This window comes from Anser anser (genome assembly GCF_964211835.1).
Source record: "Anser anser genome assembly, chromosome: 1".
Lineage (NCBI taxonomy): Eukaryota > Metazoa > Chordata > Aves > Anseriformes > Anatidae > Anser > Anser anser.
Window position 1 is genome coordinate 6,147,055 of NC_139720.1, and position 16,825 is coordinate 6,163,879.

General features: G+C 42.5%; 1 protein-coding gene across 15 annotated transcripts in view; it reads left to right on the plus strand.

Moving 5' to 3' along the window:
• CELF2 (CUGBP Elav-like family member 2) overlaps positions 1 to 16,825 on the plus strand; it is a 568,240-nt gene that overhangs the window by 345,450 nt on the left and 205,965 nt on the right. The window contains exon 1 of one of the 15 annotated variants that reach the window (XM_083819744.1): positions 1,836 to 15,494. The exons of the other annotated variants lie outside the window; for them this stretch is intronic. The gene's annotated coding sequence lies outside the window, so the exon portion shown is untranslated. Of the gene's footprint in view, positions 1 to 1,835; positions 15,495 to 16,825 lie in introns of those variants that run through there. 15 annotated transcript variants of the gene reach the window in all.

The window sequence follows — 16,825 nt, forward strand, 5'->3', positions numbered from 1 at the left end:
TGTGTTTGAGGGTGCAAGAAAGGGCAGGGTCAGAGACAGTAATGCAGATGAGGAAATAAATCTCCTGTCAGGGTTTGTGATAGCTATGTCGTGATTAAAAAAGAAGAGCTCCCAAATTAAAGACAAAAAAAAAAAAAAGTAGAAAATCCCCATGGCCATTCTTTCTTATTGCTGTTCACAAGTAGACCCTTGTGAAAGTGGGCAGTACTATACAAATATGCATGCCATGCTTCTGCCTAGCAAATTCCAGCTCATCTTCAGAGAGGTTCTGGAAAAATAAATGCAAAGTCAAAAATAAAAGTAAAAAAAAAATGAGAAGGAATATGAAAAGTGGAGAGAGCTCAAGAGGATTTGTGATGGGTTTGCAGAATGGAAAGAGAATGCAAACTCCTAAGTTGGGAGAGTTTTGTGAAATGGCAGTCAATTAAAATGATAAGTGATAGGGGATTGACAGTCTGCATGTTTTCAAATGATCGAGCTACAGCTTGGAGTGCAGTGCTGAGGTACAGCACTTATTTGGATGTCCTCCTATGGTAGTCGTTAGCCACCTTTTCCCTTCCCGGAGCAGGGAGAGCCCTAATGACAACAGATATAATGATGCCTTCAGGGATGCTTAAGGAGCAACACAGCTCCTACAGCAAGGTGCAGCCTGCTTCCCTTCATCTCCTCCATTTCACCCATGTGCAGAGGAGCCAAGGACATGTCTCAGAGGGGCTGTCAGCCTCCCCCATCACTCATCTTCCCCCCTCTGCTTCCCAGAGCTGATGGATGATCAGCGGCTGCTTTCTGGGCAAGTCAAGGGGTCGAAAGGGAGCCCCATCACCTTGCACAGGGCCAGCAGCCACTTGCCTGTAGAGAAACGAGAAATGTGAGCTACCCTTCAGCATCATCTGGACATTTCCCTGCACAGGGTTATGGAGCAGGTCCTCTGCAACAGGCATCCGTGCTCCATGATGAGCTTTCCTACTGCTGCTCTTGCCTCATCTCTCTCTGATGTCAACTTTCCTGGGCTGCTGCAGCCCGTATGTAACTTCCCCAGCTCTCCCAGCAGTCTTTTTTTGGGGGGGAAGCTGCAGCTTTGGATGCTCACCTCTTCTGGGCAGAGCCGGGGAAAGGTAAAGAGAGGGGAAAAAGTTGGAGCTTGAGGGAAGTCACACTGCAGCATCCGTGTTTCTGCCTCTGCCTTAGAGGGCAGAGGTTTTCCTGCAGGGAAAAGAAAAGACAAGCCTGATGGATGGCTGTGTTTGCAAGAGGATGGAAAACAAAGCGGGTGGTACTGACACTTAATGGATGCGGGGCTGTCCGTGCTGGTTTTGGAGGTGCATCTCCAGCATGGGTGTACATGCAGACTTTCCTCCTGGCTGCCACAGGTCGTGCGAACAAAAAAGGCAGGAGGGCAGAGACTGCGGGCTGACCTGCCCATGTATGAGGTGCCAGCAGGGCAGTGAGTGATGCTAAATACCAATACTGTCACCTCTCTGCTAATGTGGTTGATATCGTGGTGATAATTAGCAGAACTAAGCGCCCTGTCAGTGCGCCTTTCCAGCCAAAACACCATCTCCCTACAGTAGCAGCCGACTCAGGAATCTGGGGTTGCACCCTTGGGTGCTTCTGTTCCCCTCGGGGTGGGGGGGGGAGAAGGGGACACCCACAAGGGCTGTCCAGCTCCTTGCAAACCAAACCAACGTCCCTGACGTGCCCATTTCTGGTCCTTGATATCAGAGGGAGCCTGCGGTGAGACTTGCACAGTCTGGGGCATCAGGACTTCAGGCGTCTGAGATGGGACGAGGTGATGTGATGCTGCTCACTTTTCCAGTGCCGTGAGTAGAAACCAGAAAAGAGAGGCAGTTTTAAAATGTTCTGTTTTAATGAAAGATTTCAAAGGAAAGCAAAATTGAAGTTCCTGCATAAGGTGATCCATGAAGATGTCGGATTTCAAAAGCTTAAAAGGAGGAGATGCATGGTTTTCTGCATACAAAATGCACAGCATATAGAAGTATATGTATTTGAAAGACTTTTAAAAATTCAGAAATCAGAGTCGAGAAGGAAAGAGAAGGAGAAAAGAGAAGGTGGGTTGAGAAGGAAAAAAGGGACATCAGGGTTTTCTTTGTTGTTTCAGTTTTGGTTTTGTACTGATGGTCAAAGCCTCCTGCGGGAGCCTCCGTCAGCTGGCTCGAAGGCACCGTCCCATGGAGTGGTTTATCTCACAGGGATGAGCTGTTTGTTGCGAGCATGCTAATTTCTGATAATAGTTCTGAAAGTGTGTTTTCTTTCCTTGCTGATAGAGACCGTATTAGCCAATAAAAATAATTAAATTTATATTATCTAGATGTAATTGGTGATTATGCCCTCTAGGTGGGAAAAAATGCTTTCAGATGAGCAGAAGCCTATATCTTCTGTTCAAATGACTGAACTTCTTTAATTTCCACAAAAGTGGACTATGGGGAGAGTAGTATCTACCGAGCCTGCACAGAGAGGGCATTAGCAGCCTTTTCCCAGAGTAATTTATAATATGTTAGAGTTGGCAAAAGACAGAGAACCAAACTCTTCTCCTCTTCGGCTAGAGTGGCTGTAATTCCTGCTGCTATACTGGGAATTTAGCCCTTGGAAAGCTAAGTGATTGATAAATTTTTAAGAAGTGCTGCATACACCTAATCTAAAGGACAATGGGCTCTTTCAGCCTGTGCACCTGCTGTCTGGGAGGGGACAGCACTGCGTCACAGCTAGCTCACGATTCCTCTGCCAAAACGGGAAAAATCTGACAATCTCTCAGGGCGGATCGTTTTAAGTTAGTGTTGATGAAAGATCATCACCCTGACAGCCTATAGCTTTTGATTTACCCTAAAAAGGTTGAAAGCAAAGATAAGGATTTTGCAGCAGTGCTTAGCATTGGCCTGTAAATCTGAGGGTCCCGAGTCCTGGCTCCTTTTCTTTCTGCGAAAGTAAAGGTCTGTCTGCAAACGGGTGCAGAGTTTGTTCTGGAGCCCCAGTGGCTTGTAGCTGTGTCAAGTTTGTGAGTCGCCCTATCCTCGCATCCCTCCCCAGCATGCTTTCGGTGTGGAAAACAAAGTCTTTTTAGGAAACAATCTGCAAACAGCCTCTTCCCTTCCAGCTGGGACTGCTGGGCGGCCGGGAAAAGAAGCGTGGTGCGAGGCAGGGAGCCGGGGGTGGAACGCTGCTGGGTGCCTTCGTCCCGCGGGAGCCTGGGATTTCGATAGGCGAGGAGAGGATGTTGATGTCTGAAAGGGTACAGTAGCTCATGAGATGGTGGGATTGCCTCAGAAAGACTTCGTGTATGGAGCCCAGTGGCAGGAAGGTACGCTTCAAAACGTGGATTAAAAGAATTTCCCACTAATCCATTTACCCTTAGTCCTTGCCAAGGTCCAGGTCGGGAGCTGTGCATTGTTCCCACTTCCCTGGCACAGATAGCACCTGAAGCAGTAGAGGGATTGAGGAGAAGCTGCTCTCTGCCCTGCTTCAGTTGTGAGTGTGTCATTGTTGCCACAGAAACACAAAACCTTGGACTGGGATTCTGGCAGAATAAAAGTCTTTCAATTCATATTTGATCACATTTAAAGGAGGGAGAAGGAGGGACCTTGTAAAAACCCTGTTCATCCACTAGAGAGCATATAGGCAGTGCTTCTCCTTGGAGAAAATAAAAATGTCAAGCTCTTATTATACACAATAATGCAATGCAGTTTAAATGTTTACTGCAGTTCTACCCTTTGTGGTCACATATGGAGAACAGAGTATGTGAAAACTGGGAGACATCTCTGCAAATAATATAACTTCCATGTTCAGAAGCCTCTTATCTCCTTGTTAGTGTTTAATATCTTCTTGTTCTTAAAGAGCGTTCCTATTCTCCCCATGGGAATGCTAAATTATTTACAAAGTTTCTGAGAAATCCAGGAGTGGACTCGGGAAGGTGCAGAGCAGATCTCTGCAAGGGCATTTTATGGCTTTGAAAGAATTCAAGGGTTTCGTTTTGAGCTGATGTGGTTGGGAAGAAGCTCCTGCAAACAACCTGGTGCGAGTGCTCGCTCTGCAGATGATCAGCGCAAGAAGCTGGTGCTGAGAAGGTGATACCCTTCGAAGTCTAATGATATTAATGTTGACTCGTAAATATTTCAGAGCTGTTACTCTTTTTGTAGTGATTTTAGTGCTCGAGTTATGGAACACACTTTTTTTTCCCCAATATATTTTTGATTTTTACCCTCTAAACTGCTGGCTTATGTGTATATACGACACATGCATGTAACTTTAAATATAACCCTTAGGATTTTGCACACATGAAATGAAGGATGGTACACCCCACTAATTAATTAAACCTCCACCTCCACCCCCCCCCCATGGATATCAAATTTACCCTTTCCAAAGGAAATACTACTGTTTATTAATGCAATGCATGTTATAGGCTCTTTCTTCCAGTGGAATAAGCCACTGACTTTCCCTGTTGCCCTGGTTAACCTTATTCCAGTTATAGATCATTCTGCTTACACTTGTAACCTGCTGAGAGGGCTAGGCATGAAAAACAGTGTATAACGACCAGGTAACTCTCGTGATACATACGTTTTCCTCTGGTTTCTTGCTCTGTGCATGTCTTATTATGTGGGTGGTAAAATCCTTTGTAGCATGGTTTTGGTGCGGCACAGAAGGAGGTTCATTACTTGGCCTTTCCTAGCGCCTGGTAAAATGGTACTTTTTTACTTCTCACGGACCACAAATCTGAGCTAACAGTTGGCAACTTGTTCGGGTAGCATTTAGACACTGAATGGGTGTCCACTGAAAATAATGGGCAGCCCGGTCAGGATTTTATAGATGTGGTTTGCCCTCAGCAGCAAGCAAAACTTTCTTTTTGTTGCCTTTTGCAAGTGATCAATTGATCCACTTACATTATAACCTGGAGTTAGGAGCAGAATTGTTTGTTAATATCTCTCATTGCAATAGAATGACTGTTAAAGTACGTTCCTTTTCTGGGGGAAGAAAAAATGGGATGTATTTAATTTCGGCTGCCTCAGTAGTGTGCTGGTGCATATATAAATCCTGATGAATGAAATCAAACAATTAGGATTGGAAATGAATAGCACGAGGCATCCAGTCATTTCAGAGAGTTTGCATTTTGATTCTGATTGATTTTTCTAATATTTGCTAAGTGCATATATACCAGGAAAGGCTCTATATCTATATGTCGTATTTTTAAACTGCTATCATGTTGACTGCTCAGGATATAGAGCTGTTATTTGACAGCATATTCTGGTTAAATTTCACTTATCTGAAAAACTGCACCATCAAAATAGCTTTAATTTAAGCATATCTGGTCATTGTTCTTTTCTTTCCAAGGTTTTAAAATTCTACTTGATTCCTGACACTGATTAGTCAGTTTACATTCAGGCACAGTTATTTTCCTTTTTGGATGACAGTGAGTATTTTGTATGAGTGTATGTGAGTGTGACATGAAAATATGAAGATATCTGCCTTATAGTGGTTTTTTTTAAATATGTTTTTAATTGATATTTAAATGATATAAAGCAAGCCACGGCCATACGATAATAAAGTTGACCAACTTTCCCAGCTGGATGTCATATTTTACAAAGTATGTAACCAGAGAAACTGTGAATTATGTAAACTGCTAAATAGGATTCTGGGTGTAACTTATTACGGGCCGGCTGGAAGATACTGCTCGTTACTTGCACTTTCTGAAACAACATTATTCTGGCTGTTTCTCAGAAGTGCTAAACTTTGTTATCGGGAAAAAAAAAATACGCAGAGTGTCGTACTCCTGTTTTCCTGTGGTCAAGGAGCGGGAGGTTGCAGAAGGCTGAAAGGCAGGGGTATCGAGCACAACGAGGAGGTGGGTGCCATACCTTGCATGTGCCTACTCCGCTTTCTTTAGGTACAGACGGGGGGAAAGGGACGTCCCAAGGGCTGCCAGCGGGGACTGATGCTGTTGTCTGGGTCTGCTGAGATAGGCATGCAGCAGGCCAGCTTGGGGTGGTGCTTTTTGCTTTATATTCTTCGTTGCCGCACCAAGGAATGCTTTATTTGCTTGTTAGTCGTGTCCCTTTGCATTCGCCTGCCTGTCTCTTTCAATTAAACTAAATCACATTGTTCATTTTTACATGCAGTTCTTGAAATACACCTTTCCTGACATCATGTGTTAAACCTAACGCGTAAATATAATGCGACTTCACTGAAACAGACATCCTAAATTCTACCTTCAATATAAAACTTGCTACTTTTTTTTTTCCTGCTTTTCCTGCTGCATCTCCTGCTCAGGGTCCCTGGCTGTGCTGTTGGACCATGTTCAACGCGTGGTTATTTATCAGCCACCATACATAAGGTCTTTTTTGCAGACAGCCAAGTTTTCTGCAGTAGCATTCAAGCTGAGTCAAGAGGTTGTGTCCACCCGAGGGTGTGCATGTTGATTTAGTTTTGGGAGAAAAGCCTCTTCGAAAGGACCAGACCTGGGGAAAAGCTCCGCTCCTGTTCTCGATGTGTTGCTGCACATTAGGCTGGGTTTGCACAAAACTCCCTACTCGGAGCAGATGGGTTGGAGTCAGCGTGAGATTAGTTTTTGTGGAAGGTATGCAAGTCAGAAAAACCTTCATGTCCATACGTTTTAGGTAGGGTTTTTTAGTTGTTTGTTTGTTAAGATGAGGCAAAATTAACTGCTGATGTGAGCTAGTCTTCTTATTCAAAGGCACCTTTTAACTCAGGGCTACAGCTCGAATGAAGGGCAGCCAAAGACGGCAAGAGTGCAGGGGAGCAGGACACGCTGAAGCACGTGGAACTCACTGGATTTTATCGTGGGTGTTTTCCCCTTCGAGAGGCTTGGTGTGTCAGGCCGAATGCCACCTTCTGAGCCACCCCCCACAGCTTTTCCATTGCTGTTCCACCTCGCTTCTCAGTTAGGGTGCAGGCTATGGGAAAAAATTTGGTAAAGAGGCAGCAGGGTCTGGCCCTGGAGGCAGGGGACAGTCCAGGGGACTTGCCGGCTGTCCCTCTGCGGGCAGTTTGACTTGCCTGGCTCTCCATTAACTGGAGGGGACACAAGTTGGTAAGATGAGTGATGCTTTAAATATTAAAGCCCTCACCTTTGAGTTTTAAAATAAAGACATTCACCGTTCTTCCCATTTCCCTCTGTTTCTGCGCTTTGGTTTTCTTTTTTTCCTGCTTTTTGAGTCTCTTTCAAATTGGCGGTGCCATGCAATGAGAGGTGACAGTTCTGTTCAATCCTTTCCAGCATTTCTTCCCAGGATGTGGTTTCCCACACTTTTGTATGCTTACGGTAAGGAAGGTACAGGGAGAGGCAGCCTTGCTCGTGCCTTGACCTCAGTGAATGGCAAACCTCCTCTTTCCTAAAGAGCAAGCCGGAGACTTTCTTGCAGCTAGCCAAAGGCATTCTCTTTTTCAAAATCCCATTGAAAGAACAGGAAAATACCAAGAACTAGAAAACACCTGCTCCGTCCTCTCTCACAAGACCTTCCCAGCTTGCTGACAGATGAAGGCAAGACCTGGTGCATGCCTCCAGAAAGTTTTAGGTTTCAACCTATTAGTATTTTCCTGGGTAAAACCTTGCTCCAAACATGTCTTATCAGCTTACAGATTAGGCCTACTAGTTACTGTAAATTGGGAACTGCTCTTCCCCATAAACCTAAGGTTTCAGGAGCAAAAAGGTGAGTGCTATCATGGTGTGGAGTCAGGAGAGTCTCGTGCTGCTGCATGCCTCTGCATAGGAAACTCCGTTCCAGCATGGACATCAACTGCACCATGTCACAGGTGTTTGCAACTGCGTGCGTGTTCTGATTTGAAGCTGTAAGGTCTGCAGAGCTTGGCAAAAATGGCAAGAGAAGATTGGGTTGGATTACTACAGGCAGGAGGTCTTATTTTTTGCAGAAACTCTGCAAAATGGCAAATTTTTGCATCCAAATCTTGGGAACCTGAAAACTTGTGAACAGCTTGTCCTTCACCATCCCTCCCAGAAATCTTCTATTTTTGTTTACAATGCAACTTTTCTCCTGATCATACAGCTATTTACGGTTACAATTCTATCATTTTAATTCCCATGAGAACCTAAGTCTTGCTTTAATATAATAGCATTTAGGCAACATGCCCAAGTGTTTGAAAATTGAGAAGTTTAACAACTCGAATTGGAACTCGTGTTCACCTCTCAGTATTCAGGCAGCATGGAGTGCCAGTCATTGTATACCAGGAATTACAGGACAATGAAAAGCCACCAGGCTTATCAGTGCGGTATTAAAAATACAATCAAATTGAATTTTCAGTTACTTTCATGTTTTTGAGTTTTTAGCTTCAAAGTCCAGTATGAGCGTAAATCTTCCTGTTTAAGTCTCATCATTTAAAACTCTTTTTACAAATATGTGTTTCCATTTACTTATTTTACTATGTGATCGTACATCTTAAAAGTAGCAGGTAGGAGAGATGAGGGGAAAAAAGTGATGGTGGTATGTCCTGTCAGGTGTGTATTCAGTTCACATGCATAAACACCTTGAAGAAGAAATGTAGTTTTGCCTTTTTAATTAATATTCAAATGTCTTGGCCTGAAAACTGGACGATTTTATAGACTTCAGGGCTCTTTATTCAAGTTCTACCTTTAAAATCTTGAAGTAAGATTTTTTTTAAACCACTCTACTAATTTCCAATAGATTTCCAATCTCAGATAAAACATTTTAATCAGTTTTTCCTTTTGTTAATCTTTTCCTTTTATTGTAGTTGATCTTTGTGTTCTGTATGTGATTTGTCAGTCATGGGGAAGAATTAGCAATATCATTATGTACAAATTCAGTTAATATCTCTGCGCTTCACAAAATGTCTTAGGCTGAATGCCGTGTTAAAAGTCTACAATATTTTTTCAATTTTCATACTTTTGAAAGTATTGTAGCTTTTTAAATCTGAAGTGGTGGTGTCCAACCAGAGAAGTGCAGGTCCAGCAAGCTCTCAGCGAGTGCTCCAGCAGGCTCAGCATCTCAGGTGACTTCACCAAAGCTGTGAGGCAGCAAGTGACCAGTGCTTGACCTCCTCTCAGGCTTGGACCATCTTAAAAATCTGATTCTGCTGTGTTGCTCCACTGCTGTCCTTGATATGATATTCAGTAATCTCATTTTTACCCCCCCCCAAAAAGTATTGTCTTGCAGTCCTCATGCTACCTCCAGTTTCCACTCTGAATTTTAAGTCCAAGAGATTTTTGCGTGTTTCCAGAACTGGGTCTGAATCAAAATTCAGCCTTCTCAGCTTTTCCAGATTTCTTTTCCCAGCTGTGTTCTGCTGTGAGCTCAGTCCCACTTTTCCAGATTTGTTAACCTTTTGCCCTATAAATATTCATTGATGGAAATTTTTGCTGTTTGGCTTAGGTTTCTGATCATCAGCAAATCGAGGCTGATAACGAAACCCCACTGCCAGCGTGCAGAGGAAAGCATTAAATCACAGCTGTGCTCCGCGCTGCTCCTGCCTTTACCTGCCCCTACCGCATGCCATTACACTTGATTTCTCCGATGTAACGTGATCCTTGTACAAAGCCAAACTAGGTTGTCGTAAGACCTTTCATTCTCATGCCTTTCTTATCTCTTTTCCAGCTGCCTTTTCCCCAATTCGAAATAACTAAGATGCAAAACTCAGAGTAAAAGGAGCCAGGGCTAAATATGGGCAAGCTGGCTTTGGATGGGATAAATGTGGATAATTTTGTTTTATCCTCCTTCCTGTTAGACTCTTGTTTTCTGTTTTTCTTTATGTAATATGAGCTATCTTGGTTATCTCAACATTGGAGAAAGCCAGTAGTGAGAGTCATGGCTGTATGTAGTCTATCCATTTCTTGATCATTACGCAAGTGCTCTGGGACCCTGCCGACAGCATCTCAGGCTTTCCTTTGGGGGCATCTCGGGGGCAATTCTACATTTCCTTGAAGCTGATTATTTAAAAGCTAGGCAAAGTAATCTGGGCAAAATATGCAATTTTTAGTAACTCCCACTAGAACACTTTCCTTCTCTTAAATTTTAGCGTAAAACAGCTATTATCACTAATCTTTGTGTTGGATTAAGTTTACAGTGAGTTAAGCAAGGAAAATTTTCACATTTTCCAGTGAATTAAAACATTCAGTGGTGATAGAGTAAAGTAAGGTGCAAAACTGGAAGGTGCTGCTAAGTTCAGGTCATTACAAATAATATTGTGCCTGTAAGAGTCTTTATATTTACTGGAAAAAAATAGGATTTTTGTGAAATAGCAGAACCTAAAACCCCAACCAGATACATATTTATTTGTCTTGAGATTCATAAACCTTTAGGATATTTATTTCAAGTTTTAATTATTTTTGTTGCTGTTGCCACATGGACTGAACACTTTCTGTTTCTATTTTTCTGTTTAAGTAAAACCCGAGGATTCTTTGCATTCAGCCTGGTTGTGTTCTTTCAGTTTGGATTTTGTTTTTAGTGGGTTTTTTGGCTGTAACAAAATCATGACTTGCAGTTAGAGTGTGAGTGTCCTTGTCAACACTGCAGTAAGCAGAGGTCAACCCAGAATATGAGAACATAACTTAGATATTCATAATTGCATAAATTGTCCAAAAAGAAGGTCTCTTATTATATATTGTCCATTTGAATGCTTATTGAATAGCTTAGTGGGCAGTGTGAAGATGGCAGCTGCTTTTTTTTTTTTCCCCGACAGAAATCTTAGTGTAATCTCTTTCCGTGCGACAGGGACATGGATTCAATGCCTAAAGAAGGAATAGTGACATCATATATCGGTTGAAAAGGAAGAAATCCTTGAAATATTCCATTTACCTGTGCAGATATGCTGACTAGGGACTCAGCCCTCCAACCACAGGTGCAACTTTATTTTATCATCTGTAAGTCTAGGAGCACCTTCCTCTGAGGAAGGGGAGGGGGAGCTGGCAGAAAAGAGAAAGTTAATAAAGTTTCAGAAGAGATTGGGGAGGTTTTTGAAAAGATGAAACAGCTCTAAGCAGTTAGTCTACTGAAGGTAGGTTTTATAATGGTATGGAGAAAGGAAATGGGGCAGGCAAATCATGTGAAAGTAAACTTTAATAAAAACTGATGTGGTTTCCTTGAACAGCTTAGAGGGTTACAAAAAAGGATTTGGGCAAAAGCAATATAGTGAAGCAAAAATCAATGGTAGGGAAGTCTTAACTTAGTTTAACTAGATGATCTTTAAGGTCCCTTCAAACCTGATCCATTCTAAGTCCACAGATGGAGCCATCTCAAGACGAGGAAAATAAGGTGTGATCCACTCTTTTGTCAGCCCAGTTTTCAATGAGACCTTTGTCACGGCTGGTTGTGCTGTAGGAACGTTTGGGAATCTTGGCTCGGATCGCTCCAGACTGCCCTGAGCACAGTGGTAAAAATACTCTGAATGGCTTAGTCTAAATACAGCAAAGCTCAGCCGGATGGATGCAACGGTGCAATGGTCCATGCCTGAGAAGAGATGAAAGTTGCAGGGAAGACAAAATTTCAAGGGTGGAACTAAGTCCTACCGTGATTACTGGTGGAAGCAGAGCCTTTAGCTTGGTTTCTCCTCTTCGCTAGGATAGGGTTCAGCAAAATTGCTCGACCTCTGCCGCCACGTGCCTGCAGAGGTGTTGAGCCCCAGCTGCACCGCAGCACTTGTAAACAGCCGAGCTGCACCGAGCATGGTATCATCTGCACAGCAGACGATACGCCGTAGCTCTGGGGGGAAAAAAAAATCAATCCAAGAGGCAGCGTGTAACTACCACGAAACACAGGGCCTATGCCAGACCCCTGCGGCCCCGTGAGGGCAAAGAAAATGGGTCAAATGCAAATACACTCATAGGAAACAAGAGGAGAGCACTGAAAGAGGAGCAAGAGGAAAAAAAGAACGAGGAAGGGCTGCAGCAAAGCCCCGCCAGGGCCGTGTCCTTGGGTGGCTGAGCATCTCAAATCCGCCCTCCTGTGACGGTGGCTCCTTCCCCTCAGCGCAATCCCTTGCCAAAGGGAACTGTAATTTTTATGAATGCCTTGAATTGCAGCCAGGTAATTACCTTCAGGAAACTTTCATTTTGCTAAATGTTAATTCCACAGAGAGAAAGGAAGAGAAGGGGAAAAAAAAAAAACAACACAACTACACACACAACCAAGTTTAATAGCATGATAAACAACCGTCTCGATTTAGAAGCCTTATAAAGGAAGTTCTAGGTGTGATCTTCAGAGAAATACTCCATTTCTGTAAGTGCTAATCCTAGGAGAATACTTTGCCTTTAGAGGATACACACGGTGTCCACATACGAGATCCAGCACACTGAATTCTGTTCCTGCACGGCCCAAAATTAGCTCTGAGCAGCATCGGCTTACTATAACAGTGCTGATTGCCAGATCATTGCTTGTGTCTTTTGAAGAATCAAAAAATAACATCTCTGCTGAAGAGGCTGTTTCCTCAAGCTTACTTTAGATTTGTTTTTACTTCTACTATTAATTTATTTTCTGCATTTCATTTAAAGTGGCATTTACAGGTCAGGGAGCGTTAGAAAGGTTCCATTTGGAAAAGAATAAAAACAAAACAACAACAACACAACAACAACAGCAAACATCTCTCTGCCTTTGTTTATTGAGCACTTTCCCAAAGATTTACATTCTTCACATCTGTTGACTTGCCGTTATAGTTTTGATCTTGCATGCAAAATTGATACAGCAAGACAAACATTCTCCCAATGGCTGGAGTAAGAGAGCTTATTAACAGCTCTGTTGTTTTTTTTGTTTTGTTTTGTTTTTTTGTTTTTCCAAAAGAATACTAAAACAGCGTTTATTTTTATGATGTCACAACTAGTGGTGAGTTTGACATTATCACATTAACTGCTAATGTATAAATGCAAAACTAATGTACTAGAATTAAAACACTGTATAATGACCTTCCCTTGGTTCAGCCATTAAAAAGACATTAATTCCCTTTCTTGCAAGTTGAACCTGATGCAATTTATTCATCAATAACCAGTTTATGTGTTTTTGGATGAATATCTGTGTTTATGTTCTGGAAAATTATTCTGACTTTGTCTTTTGCAAAGTAAAAGGCGTCGGCACCTCGGGCACACTTATGCAGCCTTTATTTTGTTCAGAAGAGCAGTAGCCAGACCAAGGAAGCGGAGTGTCCCTCATTCTAGCTCGTATTCAAGTACTTGTGCTGGCCAGCTTTATCCAGTGTTGTGTGGTTCAACATACCCATTTGTAAAATTAGTATATTACCCATCTCACATGCAAATCGAGACTTAATTAACAGATGTTTGTAACTGCTTTCACATCCTCCTAAGAATCACGCTACGTGAGTGCAAAGCAGTTGCTGGGAGATGAGAACAACACTGGAGCAAAGGCTTTATTGGAGATGGGAAGGGTGTTAGGTAGGGTTTTCTGGTGCTTTTTATTTTTTTAGTTACTCCGGTACTTTTAAAAAACTCTTTGTTTTGAAGTTGGTGGGGCATAAGATGGCAAAAAGCTATCTCCCATATAACAGTTTCTGCGTCTCACCTCCCTTTCTTCACACCCCATGCACCAACGTTTTAAAGCCTTAAAAAGCAAGCTTGGAGCTGAACAAAAAGACTGCTAGAACAGCAAGAGGCATGTCGCAGCACACTTGAAGACAGCAGCTGTCAGGACACGGGAGCTGAAAATGCAACCAGTACACAGGCTACAGGAAAACTTCGCCTTGGGCATTTTGCTTTCACTTCCCTAGTTGTAACCCTTCGCATCCTGCAAACGATTTTTAAAGTCGAGGGAGCACAAAGGGAAGAGAAAATCCTTCGTGAATTGTTTCTGAGAATTGAAAACAGAAAAGCGACTAGTAAATAGCTGTGTGGGTCACGGGTGTGACGTACAGGCAGTACCGCTTTTAGACAGCTTGGCTTTTATCTGATTGTGAGCCCCACGTTTCCTCATACGGGAACGGCTGCCGACCCAATTTTAATCAGTTGCAATTTTGCCTTTACATCTAAATTAGAATAACTTGGATTGAACAGGAAATGAAATGAAGTCTCTGATCAAAAGTGTTTCTGTAACGTGGTAAATCTCTTGCTTTAGTTTCCTGGAGCATCTCCAGCCTGATACTCCTCATTTTACCCAAATGTTGCTGGAGATGTAACTCGAATGTATTTTACATCAGTCTCCTGATTGCAAAGTTGAATAAACAGTTCATGAATCATATAGGGAAGTCTCCCCAAAGACTTCTCTCTTTAAAATGTGTAAGTACAAGTATTACTGAGGAAACTGACGCTGAGTGGGAACTTTCACTTCCATTGTCTCAAATCCACCTTGACTTGGGAGCAACCAAAAATATTCCTTCCCGATGGCTGGGCAGTGGCCTGCATGAAAGGAGCTGGTGGTATCAGTTACTGCAAGTAAGCAGATACGTATTTGGCACATGCCTCAGCAGGGACCAATATACCTCTCGGCCACGCCGAGGTACGTTAGCAGGACAGCACTTGATTTGTGGCTAAAATCTGATCTGCGACCCAGCAAAGCCTCTCCCCAGCGAGCTGTTGCTCCCACACTTTCCACCTGTACTAAATCCAGTTGAAACAAAAACAACTGTCTACAAGCTTCTGCTAACATCTGTTTCCATGCTTGTTGTCTGAAACAAAGGCTAATTACCACAGCTCCTTTCTTCAATATTTTCTTCTGCCTTCGCCAGTTGTCTACAGTCTTGATATCTAGAGCATAAATGCCAAGGCTGAAACGTGCATTCAATTAGAAGATGACTCTTGACTGACCTACATAACAGTTCATTCATGAGATAATGTGACCTGCAGTCATAGAGATAAAAGTCAGTTGATTGAGCTGGGCTGGCTGTGTACACTGCAAGCTCTCCAGTGATTGAGGAATCAGCTAAAATTAGACTTACGCTCTACGTTATCGAGAGCCTTTCAGATCCGACTCTGTTTCGGTAATATTTCTTTTATGAGATGGGCGTATAATTTGTCACATTGTAATCCTTTAATGCTTAACTTTATTAGCGTGAAGTACTCGGGTATCAAATAAAATGAGCAATTAAGTGATTTATATTTAAGGTCTGCTCTCAGTTCAGGGCTTAGGTAGGCAGCCTCCCATGAAGAAGGGAGATCGAGCACAGCATTTACCACTTCCTTTCGGAGAGCTACAAAATGGTGCTTTCGTAGCTGAACCTCCTTGTGCATGTCAATCCCAACCGACTGTTACAGTGCCACAAGTTCACGTCTGTATTTATATTAAGGGTTATTGTCTGTCTGTAGTGAACAACGGGATTTTTTTTTTCCCCAGTTTTTGCCTATTAGATTTACAAAAGGGTGAGCTCGCTGCAGAAAAAAAGTTCGCCAACAAACGAATGGTTTACGCGTAACGATTAGGCGACGCTTTTTGTATTACTAAGCCACAAAGGAAGCTCAGATAAAGGTTGTAGGTCTGACAGAAACCTTCACGAGCATGCTCATAAAGTAAGACGGTTCAAGAGAGGGTGCAGCTGTCTCTTCCAGACCGAAGGACTGCGAGGTATTTCAATAATTTTCTTATCCTATCCATCGGATTGTCTTAAAGATCCATTAACAGAATAATGTGAAATTATCTGCTGTCCTCAGGGGCAGAAGTTCCTCTTTGTTTTTTTTTTTTCCCCTCTGTAAGTGAGCTGGGAGAAGCCTGCGCTCTGTCACACCGAGCCCTCAGTTCCTCTCAGATGAAGGCACTTCAGGGCTGCCGGGCGCATGTTGTAGGAAGGAAGAGGGGACATTTTGTACAGGAGACCGTGTGCTCTTACAAAGCCGGTTAGAGCATAACACTATAGTTTTTTGAGGTTTTCTCTATTGTCTCCTGTGTTTTTTTACACTTGCCTTTAAAAAACACGTGGCCGTTACGGGCCGTTTTCTTTCCTTCTCTTCAATGTGCTTTTGTTTGGTTTTTAACTTCATACTGCCACCATTCTGATCCTCTCTCGGGGTAGGTAAAATTAATCAAAAAGCAGAGGAACATGCTGTCTGTCCGTCCTTCAGGAGGATTGCTGAGAATCTTTTGTGAGTTGGTTTCTTTGTTTTGGATGCTTTTTGCTTTAAATGGTATAACAAAAAAATAAGGAAGTGACTACATGGACAAGAGTAAAAAGGCTTTTAATTTAAATTTTCACTTTGCACATCCTGCAGTGCTTTTGTACGATCCAGTTCTTTCTGCTACATACATGTGGTTTGCCTTTGATTAGTAAAGAAATCATTGGGTAGGCTGGCAGAGGAGAGTTGATTTTTGTCCCTTATTTTTGCAGGAGTTTTGGTGGTTGAGGCAGACCACTCGATGTAAGATGAGGCTGAAATTGCACAGGGCCCAATTAGTGTCCGTTACCTTTGCTGTTTGCACTTGATTGGTTGAAGAGTCAGAGGTTTAATTAAGCAGAAATGGGGAAGTAGAGTTAATGTTCATTATAACTAAAATCAAAACAGCTGTTTACCTTGCCGAAGCCTTGCGAGCTAACGTCTACAAATCTTACCCTGAGGAACACCATCTCTGTAAAACATGCCTTTCCTGCTATCCTCTGATATCATTTTACATACTCATTTTCACAACATTTCCTAATCAGATTAATTAACACATTAGGGTATAATTCTTATTGTCTACAGAAATTACTTCAATTAAAACTATTAACATATTATCATGATTGTTGTATTATTATATCTCGCTTTGTTACTACTCAAAAACTACCCTAGCAAACCCAAATGTTTGAAATTAGCATGAAATTGTCATGTCTACAGTTTTCATCTTAACTGGGGGATAAGGTAATGTTAAACTTTTTTAATAATCTGTATTTCTGTGCTCGGGTTCCTGCTATGAGAACAGACGAG